Source organism: Parasteatoda tepidariorum, chromosome X2 (genome assembly GCF_043381705.1).
Source record: "Parasteatoda tepidariorum isolate YZ-2023 chromosome X2, CAS_Ptep_4.0, whole genome shotgun sequence".
NCBI lineage: Eukaryota > Metazoa > Arthropoda > Arachnida > Araneae > Theridiidae > Parasteatoda > Parasteatoda tepidariorum.
Window position 1 is genome coordinate 30,282,392 of NC_092215.1, and position 14,901 is coordinate 30,297,292.

At 27.0% G+C, this 14,901-nt stretch overlaps 1 protein-coding gene across 2 annotated transcripts in view; it reads left to right on the forward strand.

The window, feature by feature from the left end:
• Window positions 1-14,901, forward strand: part of LOC107440916 (fibroblast growth factor receptor-like 1) — a 311,107-nt gene that overhangs the window by 36,424 nt on the left and 259,782 nt on the right. For both annotated transcript variants that reach the window (XM_071188120.1, XM_071188121.1), the window contains exon 2: window positions 332-427. The gene's annotated coding sequence lies outside the window, so the exon portion shown is untranslated. The remainder of the gene's footprint in view (window positions 1-331; window positions 428-14,901) is intronic.

A 14,901-nucleotide genomic window follows, 5' to 3' on the forward strand; every position in this document is an offset into this window, starting at 1 on the left:
TTACCGTAAACACCGATCTGAACCATGGAAATGTGGTTCCCGGAAAAAGGAAAAAAAAAAAAAAAGGAAAGCTTGTGGGAAGAAAGCATTTGTAAAAGCAATAATCTTCCCTATGTGGCCATAAAGAAAGGGAAAAAGAAAAAGTTCGAATAAAAGGAGTTGTTCGTTAAAACTATGTCGTCAGAGTTTTCTTTTGACTTTACTACCTAAATCTATTTGTGAGTTATTTACATCTGTAGTTGCTGGCATGTTTGTTAAGTACTTCGTTAAGACTTTCTACCAATTCTAAACGAAATACGAGTTTTAACGGGACTTGTGTTCTTCGTTTTAGGAAATGTGTTTTCGACATGCAAGTTCCCTGGATATTGAGTGAGGAAAACTGCATGCAGCGACACACTGCGGGATATGAGAGAAGCTCAATAACAAAGTGAGTGCTCTAGTTCTTGTTATTTATGTCTTATACTCACGCGCCTTTGTATTTCATAAAAGAAGCGGACTATTGGAAATTAAGTAAATCAAAAAGTTTTCCGGTTATAACGTTAATGTCACGTTAATAAATAAACATGAGAAATTTATCGAAAATGGCATTCTTTTTGAATTAATTCCGTGCTTTAAGGTACTTGGGGAAAGTATAAAAGAGTTTTCTGTTTTACCGAATGCCATTGAACAAGTGATTAGTTAGTTTAGTAGTCAGTTTCCAATAATCAGTTGATCGTTCTGTAAATCTCTAACAAAATGTTCCGAAGATAATTTAATGTCTTTGCTTTCCTAAGGTATTTAATAGAGCATTACATAAATTACACACTGTACTATTAAATCATCGCTATTGTTTTCCAAGCAATAAAATAGTCTATTATTATTAAAAATCTATTAAAGTATAAGCAAATACAAAAAGTTTTGTTGCCTGATTTATGGCAATAACGGGGCTAGGGGATATTGAATCGATGGGAATGCAATTAAGATATTTTTGATTGTTGCTTGCTTTATTGAAAATATATATTCGTGATGGATTGCAATATATGACGCGTTAGTTTTCTATTTTCATTATCAGAATATTATGTAAAGAAATTATTTTGTCAAAATTTTCTAATTAAAACGACACTGATCTCTTTAACTTTGATCTTTTTCTCTTAACTTTTCAACAATACTTTAAAAAGAAATAAATTAAGAAAAAGAACTATACATTTAAATTTTTTAAACTTGTGTACCCTTAGTTTACAAGTGCAACTGGATCTCATGCTTTAAGATAAGCAACTAGCACAATGATTACTAATTGCCGAAAATAATTACCCAGGCACTATTATAAAAAAATGAAAAATCCTGATCAAGAAAAAAAATCCAGTTTTCAAATTAACCTTGATATATCATCATCTTTAATCATAAGTTACAGAAGCAAAGGTGGAAAATAATCAAAAGAGCTTAAATTACAAGTTTATTTTCAAATTATTCAATCAAAATTGTTTCTAACTCAAAAATAGCATTTTTTTCACAAAAGATTAAATTATGTAGTTTCATAAAATAAATATTCTTTTATATGTCCATTAGAGGTATGTGAATCTTTGACGCAAATGGGAAACACCCTTTTATATATATGTTTTTTCTGGTGCTCTAATTGCAAGTAAAAATATATTTTGATATTTTTTTGAATTATAAGAAGCAATATAATAGTTACTAAAATAATCTGTTAGATTATCGAAATTATTTTTGTACTAAAATATAAAATTGAAAAAAAAATAGTTTGAATTTATTTTCATTCATATTCAAAAATTTATATATAATTGTTTTTATTAATTAAAAAAATCCAAAGAAGAATAAATATTTGTCTTAAATCTAAATAACTGCAAAATTGAAGAATTATTGTTTGGAAGTGAGCCGTGTTGGGAAGATTTTACCTTTAAATGAAAAAAAGAAATCGGTGTTTCCTGTGGAATTCCATAACCATAAATAATTAAAATCGTAAATGCAATATCTTTCATTTAATTTGATCTAACTTAATATAAAATAAGAAAAACAGTACTAAAAATATGTTTAAAAATTAAACGTCAAAGGGTTTGTTGAACGTTTACATTCAACAAAAAGTTTTTTTTTCAATAGAAATACAAAGAATTCTTATCTAAACAACTTAAATAAAAACCGTAAAATATTTCATTAACTTGTAATGAATTTGTCGAAAAACGTCAACAAAGATGCATGTTTATTAATGTTTTCTTAGAGTGGGTTCATCCCAAAAAGAGGTTAAAAACGAGCAATTTTGGTCCAACTTAATTACAGTAATTTATGATAAATACAAATTTAAAAATATTCATAATTTTATAAATTTAAAAATCTGGAATTTTGTTTCCAAATACATTAACTAGTAAAAGTATTTTAAACATAAAACCTACTTCAACAGAAAAAAAAGGTATAACTTATGAATTTTAAAACGTTTTCACATTTTTCCTTTCCCCTAATCTAATCTTTTTTCACAAAAAAAAAAAATTCAACCCTACTCTTTTGTTGAAATTCATCTCAAAAGTTTAAACGAAACATTAACCACTCCATAGCCTAATCTCCTTGGGCGAAATATCTCAATGTCAAAAAACCCCTCGTGTTTTATTTAGAAAGAAAAAAAGAACATAAAACAAAAGACTTTTTCTACGAGTTTTTTTTTCTTTTTTCTTAAGAAGATCAAAGAAGAACAAGACAAGTTTATTAATACCATGCTTTCATTCTAATGGATGACTAATCATTTCCGTCTTCAAATGAGTTTCCTTCAAAAAGAAAAGAAAGAAAAAGAAGGAATATAATCAGCGAGACCCTTTCGAATGCTTGGCTCAAGCTAACCTATGAAAAAAAAAGCTGCCATATTGCCCATCTGTTTCCAGAGGCATTTCGCTTTCCAGGTTAACATTTGGAATTCAAATCCAGGATAGGGCTTTTTCCTGCTTTACCAAATGACTCCAGAAATGGAAATGCCATTTCAAAGAAATCAGCATTTTTGCATGCCTGCAATTTTCAGGCAACTTGACTGAAAGGTTCAAGTTTGCTTAGACTTTGCTGAATATCAGAGATAATATTCAGCCTGCATAAGGGGGGAAATTCATAATAGAAAAACAAGCAAATGTTATTGATTTCTTCGCATTATGCACCCTGACATTCAAAGTAGAATCTTTGAATCTGAAAGATACTTTGCAATAAAACATTTTGGAGTATTGAAATTGCCCTTCTGTGCCATTGACTTTTAATTTTGAGTGAAGCAATTCATATATAAAGCGTCGGACCGTTTTGTATTATCGCGGCTCAAGAGAAAGTTTTGACGCTAATAGATTTCTTCCTCGCAAGTTTCTTTCATTTGGGTTGAGGAAATAAATTTTTCGAACAAATTAAAAATTGTAAGGGCTGTGTCCCGTATTGTTGTCAATTTCGCAACTGTTTTTTTCTGGTATGTTTTTTCTTCTGACAAAATTAATTAAGAATGGATATAAAAAGTATTCTTTAGAGACCGCCCCTAATATGTGTTTTTGGAATTCTGATCAAAAAATCAAAAAAAAAAAAAAACAACCTTGGGGGTAGTAAAATATTATTTTAAAGGAGAAAATAATATATATGATTTTAAAATTTGATGAATCGCTGTGCAGAAGGGTAATTAATCGATTTAATTAAGAACAAGACTGTTTTGATTGGAGGAAAAGACAGATGATATGAAAGACGGTCATTAGAACCTGAAATTAAATCGACTTTGAAGTTTATTACATGCGCCTTCTTTTACTGTAATACGTCTTATTTTGCTTCGGTTTTTGTTATTTTTCACACTTAAATTTTAAATTGCGATCCACTATGGTATAATTTTTCTGTCTCATTTTTGATAACGATTCTAAAATATATTAAAGGCGGCGTATACAGAACATTGCGTATGGTGCTTTTTTCGAAAAATTTACATTTCAATATTAGAATATGACTGAACTTAGGCAATTAAAAAGTTTTTTCAACCAGCATGCCATTTTTTTAAAATAAAGTTTAGGTTGAATTTTGGTTTACATAAAAACTTAGCTTTGTTGACACGAAAATATCCTTAGTAGTAGACGTATCATGGGTTAGTATCCCTTGCCACCGGACTAAATGTAGGTAGTTTTCGCGGATTTCTTCTCCATGTAACGCAAAAGCGGGTTAGTTCTATCAAAAAATTCTCCATGAAGGTTATTTTGTCCCAATATTGATCCAGGAGTTTCTTTTACGTCTGGATTGGGGTCAAAATAACGAGGTGATGGAATTAAATGGTGATAATCATTAACTCGGAATTGGGTCAGCTGTTCAACGCTCGTTATAAGACATGATATTGGCACTAGGTTTATAGTAGAAAATGTTTTGTGGTTTATTAATTTAGGTACCGCAATTTTGAGTTAGTTTAGTTTTTATCAAAGACCACTATACGAAGACGAAATTGTTTCAATGCTTCATCTAGAAGTTCCTTTGTTTTCTGGGTAGGATTCAAAATTATATGGCCTCGAACTCAGCAGATCCGTTACGGATAGGCTTTTGAACGACAATGACAAATTCAAATATTTTGATGCGCTTATTTCAGGGAAAAAAAATATTTTTTCTTCAAGTTCTTTTTTTAAAGATTCCTAATTGTCCCTTTTTTCTTTCTTTGTAAATTCTGCCTAGTTTTGTATAAAGTTACAAATAAACAAGGAAAGTAATTTTGATAATAAAAACGAGGAAATCAAAAACAGTCGAAATCATTTTAAATTAAGTTGCAAACCTCTTTTTTCTATCTTTATAAACTGAGAATGTCAACCATTTGGTACTTCAATGGGAAATTTCCGAAAATATAGCTGTGGAGATAATCCTTATAAGTACTATCATAAAACTCATAAATCATAAGTACAATCTTATAATACATCGAGATGAACTGAGAATGTTAACCATTTGGTACTTAAGTGAAAAATTTTCAAAAGTATAGCTGCGAAGATAACCCTTAAAAGCGCAATCATAAAACTCTTATATGAAATCTTCTACACTATAAAAAAATTATGATCGAAACTATCAGAATGTGGTAAAATTTACCATGTTTTTGAATTCATGGGTGAAACCAAAAACACGGTGATTCTGGTAATGAATTTGATAAAATTAACAATGAAATATAGTTCTATAATACGTGTTCAAATTTGGTAAAAGTGGTAATATGTAGTAATTTTCTGATACCTTAGAACATGACATTAAAATTATTTACTCGATTAAATTTACTTTTAAGTATTATATTTCTTCTAAATGTGTGGTATTAAGAACTATAATTCAGAAAACTGGAATTTTCTGTAAATCGTTACCATATAAAGGAAAGAATTACCAAATAAATGTTTTAAATATCGTGTAATTTAGTTTTACTATCAAAATTATGTAGTTTTTTTAAACAGAAATGTATTTACCATGAAAAACGGTAATTTTATCACATTTGTGTGTGTAGATATTTTTGATCCGTGTGTGCACATATGCGTTGAAGAAAATTTTTTATTTTTAATTCTTATTGCAGCATAATTCATGCAATTAAAATCTGTCTCAAAACATTTGGCACTAAACAGAAAAAAATGTTGGCAACAGTTTTCCTTTTTTAATTGTAAGAAATAGTTTCGTAAAAGTACGTTACAGATATTTTTCTTCATTTAATTAATTAATTTTCTTTATATAATTAACTTCAGTTCACCTAACTTTTAATTTATTTAATTATCTTTATCAAAATAAAATAGTTGATTGCTTCATCAAACCTATTTTAAAGGCTTTGTTAAATTATGTATTTCGGTAATCAATACTTTTTTGAATAATTTTAAAAATTATAACAAAGAGAATAATATTGCAAATAATGTTTTGCATACAAACACACTTACATACAAACACACATCCCCCATTATTCATGATCTACTTCAAAATCTACAAAATTAGGCAAAAGTTGTAGTAAAATGTAGACATGTGTAATTATTTTCAAAATATTTCATTTTCAGAGAGCAATGTAATATAATAAGACGTAGTACGTGTAATTATAATAAAACTTAGACTTGAGTAATTGTTTTCAAAATATTTTATTTTCAAAAAGCAACGTGAGTATTATTCAAGCTAGCAATACATTCTTCAATTTTGAAGCACCTATCCAACAAAAAGTAAATCTCAAAATCTTTGTTTCTGTTATTTTTTTTTTTAGGGAAACTATTTTTAAATATTTAATGAAAGTCTTAAAACCGCTTCTTTCTTATAAAATTGCCTTTTATCTAAAACATATATTTTAAAACTGCCGAACATTTTTGCAGGCTTACCAAATGAATTAATGAAATGTTTAAAACGTGCTTTTTGAAGATTTCAGATTTTCTTTGTGATTTCTTCGACAAATTTTATCCCTCATTTATTATTTATTCATAAAAAGAATTTTCATTCAAGATTAAATGATAAGCGCAAAGAATTGTGAAATGCAGACTTCAACAAGCTAGATAAGTAAAATAAATTCTGATGCTTAATTTAAATAATGGTTTTTCTGAGCATTCAAATCAAATATGATTTGTTTAGTTTCAAAAATATTTAAAATTCTAATAGGTATTGAATGCATCATTAGTTTGCTTGCTAAACAAGGTTATTTGCCAATGTCTTATACTGTTTACATCTATTGAATATTATTTTTATTCGCGTTTAAATATTTCAATATAGTTATGGAAGGATTAATAATTTTTATGTGTGATTTAGACATTTAGAATCCCTTGGAAATAATAATAAATACTTGTTTTCAAATAATGCGAAATTAGTTTTTTTAACAATAATTAAATAAAAATTGTAAATGTCTCTAAATAAAATATTATATATTTGCATGAAATTAGATATTTTGTAAAAAAAAAGTAGATAAATAACTTTAGTAATAATAAGCTTTCATTTATAAGGTTAGCGCTATTTCATAAATTGCACTTAGGTAGAATATAATAAAAATCACCAATAATATGCAGCGTAATTAGGCAATATATAATTCTGAAAATGAAATTTATCATTCAATTCTTAAACTTTTTGAAATTTGGGTAATATTTAATAATAACTTCAGTTCGATTTTTGTTTAAAAATTTTTTACAAAATGAGTAACACAAAAATGATAAAATGTACTCAGACTAAAAGTATAGTAAAAACTTCCAGATTATGGGAAATACCGTGCTTCTGACTCTATGGGACCACCGATGAACTTGGTATTTTTTACCGAAGAGCTTTGGTAATCATTTTGAAATAATTAACAATAAAATAAAGTTTTATTATATGCGATAAAAGTTGGTAAATCTGGCAAAACGTGTTAATTTTCTCATGATACTTTAGAGCATGGCATAAAAACCGTTTATTCTATTAAATTTACTTTTCAGCTTTATATTTTTTCCAAAATGCGTATTAATAAGAAACTATAATTTTGAAAAACCAGAGCTTCCAGTAAACCGTTACCATATGAATGGTTTAAATACCTTAAATCTTGATTTTATTAACCAGAATTATGTTCTTTTTTTTTCGTTTTTACTAGAAGTGTCATCATTATACAGTACGGTATTTTTACCAGAATTTTTTTTCTCTCTCTGTGTCTCAGTTGTAGTACTGGGAATGTGTTTTCTTAAAATAATTAGTTGTTATCATAAAAAATGCTCACTTAGTTTCAGCAATAACCTATTAACACTTTTTTGATAACAGCAAACATCATTGCAGTATTAAATGTTGGATGTTAATCGGTAAATAACACATAAACCGCAAGTGTTTTGAATCAGTTTAAACTGGATGGAAAACTCTCTACTTTTTACTTGACGTATCCATTATTTTCATAATGTTGCCATTAATTTAAGAATTTATTTATTGGAGTCAAACATTGAAAATTAATGCCTTAAATCCACAAGAAAAGTTGATAAGATTTTGTTGCATTTGGTGCCATTTCTTTGTAAGATTATTAATGAAGACAAATACGACTTATAAAATAAGAAAAATCCTTACACAACATTTCACAGGTGCACTGATTTCAACCCTCCAATTTTTACGTATCCATTATTTTCATAATCTTATCATAAATTTAAGAATTTACTAATTGGAGTCAAACATTGAAATTCAATGCCTTAAAATCCACGAGAAAAGCTTTCAAGATTGTGTTGCATTTCGTGCCATTCCTTTGTAAGATTAATATAAATGAAGACGAATAAAAAAGATTCATCAAAGCTCTTGTTTTCTTCCAAATTACACGAAAATAGTCTCAGTAGATTTTGAAAAAACCTTACAAAATTCATCGCAGGTACTCTAATTTTAACTCCCCACATTTTTACTTGGCGTATCCATTATTTTCATAATGCTGCCATCAATTTAAGAATGTATTAATTTCAGTCAAACATTGAAACTCAGTGGTTCAAAATCCATAAGAAAAGCTATTAAGATTTTGTTGCATTTGGTGCCATTTCTTTGTAAGATTAATAATGAAGACGAATATATTTAAGATTCATCAAAGTTCTTTTTTCTCTCAAATTGTATGAAAATAGTCTCTGTAGATGTTGGAAAAGCTTTGCGCAACTTTTCACAGGTGAACTTATTTTTACCCTCCTATTTTTACTTTGCATATTCATTATTTTTATGACGTTTTATAGCCATCAATTTAGAAATTTGTTGATTGGAATTGAACATTGAAATTCAGTGCCGCAATATCCATAAGAAAAACTATCAAGATATAGTTGCAGTGGTGCCATTTCTTTGTAAGATTATTAGCGAAGACGAATAAAAGGATTAATCAAAAACTAAAAAGATTCATCAAAGCTCTTTTTTCTTTCAAATTATATGAAAATATTCTCTGTAGATGTTGGAAAAGCACTACACAACTCCTCACAGGTGCACTAATTTTAGATGTTAGAAATGGGTGTATTTTTCCAGTGACGAAAAAAAAATTCAATATGGGGGTTGATTAGGAAAGCCAGCTGTTCTTGTCAGGCTTTGAACAATACCGGATTTCAAGAGCGTCAGGCAAAAATTTGCATACATATTATTCTCAGAAAGCAGCAGGATAGAAAAAAAGTGAGCCACTTTTATTTGGCATCGACCGCCATGGGGCTGTTTTCTTAGGAATTTAGCTGACAAAGAAAACAAATTTACAAATCTAAATGAGATAGGACAATGAATTTCTTTAGTAGAATCAAAATTGTATTTGGTCTTATACAACTGAAATGAAATTGGTAAAAAATTCAGAAACATCAGCGGAACTAGTGTCAGTAATGTTACACTGAAACTGAGATTTAATGTTTTTTGAGGTTCTTTTGTGTGCGGCTTAAATTACTTGGATGTCCCTTAACGCTACTGAAATAAAATGTTTTATTCTTGTTAAGTTCGTATACGTTTCAAAGAATATAAAAGGTAGGCGAAAAATCAGTTGCCAAGGCATTTAGAGGTAAATATTTTTTTAACAATTTAAAATAATTATAATTTAAAACGTCTAGCTTCAAATCACACAACATATTAAAAAAAGTCAGACGAATGTATTTTTATGAATTTTGTTTTGTGTATTTTTTAAACTCTTTTCATCTTAAAAATTATTAATAATTTAAAACTCATTGGCTTAAAATGAATATCAATTCCACGTATGCTGAACTATAATGTATATTGCAATTATCCCTAGCAGCAAAATTACTTGGGCCCTTATTGGGCCAACATTCTCCCATTTTGACGTCAATGTTAGAAAGTGCTGCATTTTAAAGGTACATGATTTTTTTATATTTAAATTAATTATAAAAAATGCTACATAAAAGTTTTAAATGTTTTTTAAGAACTCGTTTCTTAGATAGTCAACCAATTAGGAATGGGATTTCTGAAGACTTCAGAATTTAATAGAACTAATTTGAAACCATTTTATCCGAATTATAACTACGTATTTATTTTAAGAGCATTATATCTATTCAAAATATTGAAATCATTTCTATCAACTTATTTATTAAATTAAACTAATTCAGTCATTATTTTGAATAAAAATAAAAATGGTGAACATAAAAACGTCTTTTGAAATTTGGCATCATTTTTAAACTTTCGCTTACTGTCTTGCAGTAAACAAGGTCTCATTTGGGGTATTTATTTTTAATTTGAAATTCGTATGATTTATGCATTGTTTGATTATAAATTATCATATTTGAGATAAACTGAAATTATTAATTTAATTAAAAAACTTCTGAAGCAACCGCATTTATTTAAAAGTAAATTAAAGCTTTGATTAAAATTTGTGTTTTTTTTTCCAACACCAATATTTATTCAAGCAAAAATATTCTTACAACTTACAACAAAGCACCAAACACAACACAAATAATTATTTTAAGATATCTTCCACTATGCCAACATTACAAATTTATACTTGCAATCATCTAGGGAAAACCTTGATTTGCAAGATTAACTTGTATTATTCAATTATTGGCATTGTTTCAACAATGGAATCTTGTCTCCAGAGTCATCGGATATTCTAAACTGATTTTTTCCCCATTCCGATTTTTTACATTGTTTAATAATTTCTAGCTTATCTATATTAAATAAATAATTGTCAGGGTATTTCATAAGCCTAAAGTTTATTTAATGTTCATCTTATGTGAATTTTAGAATAATAAAGCAGTAAAACTTTAATTCCTTAATTCATTTGTAATAATAAGTTTATTGAACAATATGTATAATTTCTATAAAAATAAAGTTTCTTTTAACCCTATTTCAAATCAGATTACTATTGAAGAGTTGATTATTCATTGTATCTTATAAAATATTTTTATTTGTTTTTAAAGGAGTTTGAAATTGTTTATAGTATTGTTTAGTTATTCATTCTCATTAGTAGCTTTTAATATATGCACAATTAAAAATACTTTCTGTAAATTATAAAGAAAATTATTTTCAAAACTAAAGCTTCGCAGTTTCCTCATTTATATTTTATTTACTTACATTTTATTTCAAGTACCATGATGTTCTTACCATAGTGTCAATTAAATTCAGAGTAATTTTTTTAAGATTTAGTTTTTGGAACTAAATTCAAAAGAGCTTTTAAAATTTAGAAATGCTATTATTTAATAAAATTGATTAATAAATTATAGTTATTATACTATCAAAAACATAAGTTCTACAGTGAACCATAATCTTGGTACCTTGAACCATAATTTGGTGTTAAATCTATTGATGTTTCGTTCAAGTTAAAACCACAATATATAGCAATAATCTCAAACTTTTTATCTTCATCACTCTGATTTTAAATCAGAACTGATAAGGTAAAAGTACAGTGTTATAAGCAAAAATGGGAATATTTTTTTTTAATTTTTTATTATCGTTTCCTTTATAATATGTGGGAAATTTTTAAAATATTTTTAATGCTTTAACGAAGTTAAGACTATAATTTGTGATTATGTAAAAGAAATATTGACGCAACTTCATATCATGTAAATAATCGGCAATATTAAATAAATTATTGTTATTATACTATCAAAAATATCGGTTCTACGTTGAAACATAATCTTTGTATCTTGAACCATAATTCGGTGCAAATTCGCTGCAACGTTAATAAGGTGTTAAATTGGAACATTTAAGTTGAACTAAAGTATCGTGCAATCAAATTTAAGAAGTCTGATAATAGGATTCAACTTAATTTGCACCATATGAAGAAAATTCATCAAATTGGTTCAACTTCTTCAGATTTTTTGATCTTTTAGAATTTTAAAATGCTATAATTTAATAAAACTAATTTTAAAATTATAGTTAAATTGATATTTAAAATATCGGTCTACGTTGAACCATAATCTTGATATCTTGAACCATAATTTAGTGTAAATTTTCTGTAGCATTAATCAGGTGTTAAATTGAACCATGTTTCATTCAAGTTATACCATATTTTCGGAAAAATCAAGTTTAAACAGTCTGATATGATTAAACGTAGCACCATATTAAAAATAAAGCTGATTTGTTTGATATTATTGTTCAACTTTGCCCCATATGTAGAATGCATTAAATATGGTTGTTATTATTTTTCAGATCAGCACAATATTAAGGATGCAACAAATATGAACAATATTAGGGTTCAACGTAGGGCAATATTAAGGATGCAATAAGCTGCAAAATTTCTAAAGGCGTATAATTCATTCGCATAAATAGATGGATTTATTTAAATTATTATATTTTAGAATTTGAAATTTTAAGTTCCGTGCACATATTTTTTATGAATAAGAGAAGTTTAAAAGCAGGAATTTTTTTCTCGGAAATTGCTTTAACACTTATCCTTCATCAATGAATTTTTTTCCCTAAAAAAAGGTAGTAATTTATTTTTACATGCGCAATTGACTTTCGTTCCACTGGGTACTGAAAGATGATAGCTGAGTTTTAAAATTGTACGGTTGATCGGATCTTGGATGCTGCATTTAAAGTAAAAACAAGATAAATTGTGCTTAAATTTCTTTTAAGTGAAGAGTAGTAATATAGAACATATTTCATTTTGATTCATTTTATTTGAGATTTTTTACAAGAAATTTATTAATCAATTAACTAAATATATGAACCCCAAAAAAGAGGTAAAGTATCAATATTTGAAAGAAAATATTATCCTGTAAAAGATAAAATAAACGAGTACCTCTGCATGGTTAATGTATAACAGACTTATTTACAGAAAATGGCCACAAGAACTATAATAAATGCACAAAATTATCAAGTAAAATGTCCTTAAAGTGTGCTTCTCTGTTTATTGCATGACAAATTGCACTGTGATTTAAAACAGGAAATAAAAACAGAATATGGCATAGCATTAATATTTTCACTGTAAAACAATCTTATAAATCAAAGGGTGTTTGCATGTTTACTAGAAAACAAACAATAATTTTTAAAGAAAAGCAGAGGAGGGGACGCAGCATTAACATTTAAAACACAAATTAATCTGGCAAAATGAAAGGTACTGGAATGTTTATTAAATAAAACAAACTGTATTATAATTCTTTTAAAAAAAGGGTGTTGCACAACATTAATGTTTAAAACATAAATTAATCTAGCAAAATAAAAGGTACTTTTATGTTTATTGAAAAAGCTAACTGTATTACAATTTTTTTAAAATAAAGGGTGTGGCACAACATTAATGTTTAAAGCATAAATTAATCTAGCGAAATAAAAGTTACTTGCATGTTTATTAAAAAAAAACGAATTTTTTTAAAATTTAAAGAAAAAATGGTGGGAAAACGTTATTTTTAAAACACAAAATGATCAATAAATTTAGGATTATTCATTCTTTAATTACGAAACTGCTAAGAAATAAATAAAATTTAAATTAAAGAGGAGGGGCATAATTAATATTTAACAGGAAAAATAATTTAATCTAATTAAAAAGTTCTTGTATGTTTACTACAAAACAAACTTTATTTAAAAAAAGCAGAAAATAGTGATTTAACATTAATATTAAAACAGCAAAATAAATTAGTAAAATAAAGGGTTCTCTCAAATTTCGACAAAGTATATTATAAAGAAAAAACGAAATAGGGGCACAACATCAACTTGAAAACTTATAATAATCGAGTAAAAGGTGCATACATGCTTATTTGAACTATAAAATACTTAGAAGAGGGTAGCCCAAATTTCGATTAGCACAAATTTCGAACTTAAATAGTGTAATAATTGTGTGCACTTATCCCCTATGATAAATTTATTTTAATAGCTTTTTTATATTCATATTTAATTAGTTTAGCTCTAATCAAAGCTACAGTACTATAAAAATTCTTCGAACAATTAATTTTAAGAATTTTATTTTAATAAACTGAATTATAGCTGTAATTTAAGGATTTTATTAAGTACATTTACGAATAAATTTTATTGCTTTTCCTTACTTCCTTCAGAATTAGAAAAGGAATAAGAAAATTGGAAAACTTCCATTTTAACTACAAGAAAATAATATAGCAATAAATTTTTCTTGGCCATCACCTTATTCAGAGTTTTCTTCTTTGTGATTTGAATTCGTTTCGAAACAATGCAATGATTCTTTCAAATATTTCGCCAACTTACTACAATACAACCGGCAGCCAATAAGGCGTGAGAACCTAAGCAATAGTTTTCACCTGTCTACGCAGGAATCAACGTAAGAGATGTACTACAATAGTACAAAAAATCCTTGTCCTAGGCATTAATCATCCGAAGTTTGATATATTTTGATCTAAGAGAGAAGAGCGAATTCTTGATTATTTTAATGGGAAGTAATTTCTTTCAAAAGAGTTTCATTTCTAAGAAAGATTTTCAGAAAAATGTATCTTTTGAAATTTTCAATAGAATTTACCGAAATGCTCTTGAATTCTAAGATTTTATTTTTAAAAAAATGAGTCTCCGTTTTCTCGCTAGCTTAGTTAAAAATACAAAAATTACTCAGACTTAATTAATGAAATGAATTAAATAAATTTTGAAAAAATATTGGTTTAGTAATTCATTTTTAATTTCATACCAACATTTTAAATAAAGTAGTATGTCTTGAATATGGATAAATTCAATGTTATTACACAAAAAAGTATTGTTTATTACACAACTAGCAGCAACAGCTCGATTTTACCTATGGATAATACTTTTCCTAATGTATATATATTTAGAACACTTGTTATAAATTATTAATAAAATATACAAGTTTAGCTTCGCATATGTTTAAGTTTCTAAATCTGATTGCTCACTATTTGATTAAAGTTATATTGAAAACTTATAACCAGTCAGATTTTAGTCCAACAAGCTTTGTTGCTTTTAATCTTATGTTCCACATAAACAATTTGATTGATCTTTATCTAAAGTTTTTTTTTTAAATTTAAGTGAATTAAATAAATTAAAATCTAACAAACCACTAATTGTAGAATGTAAGATTAAAAATATTATAATTAGTTTGAAATCTTAAAGAAACCTGAAGATTAAGCTAATAATCCTTTTAACCCT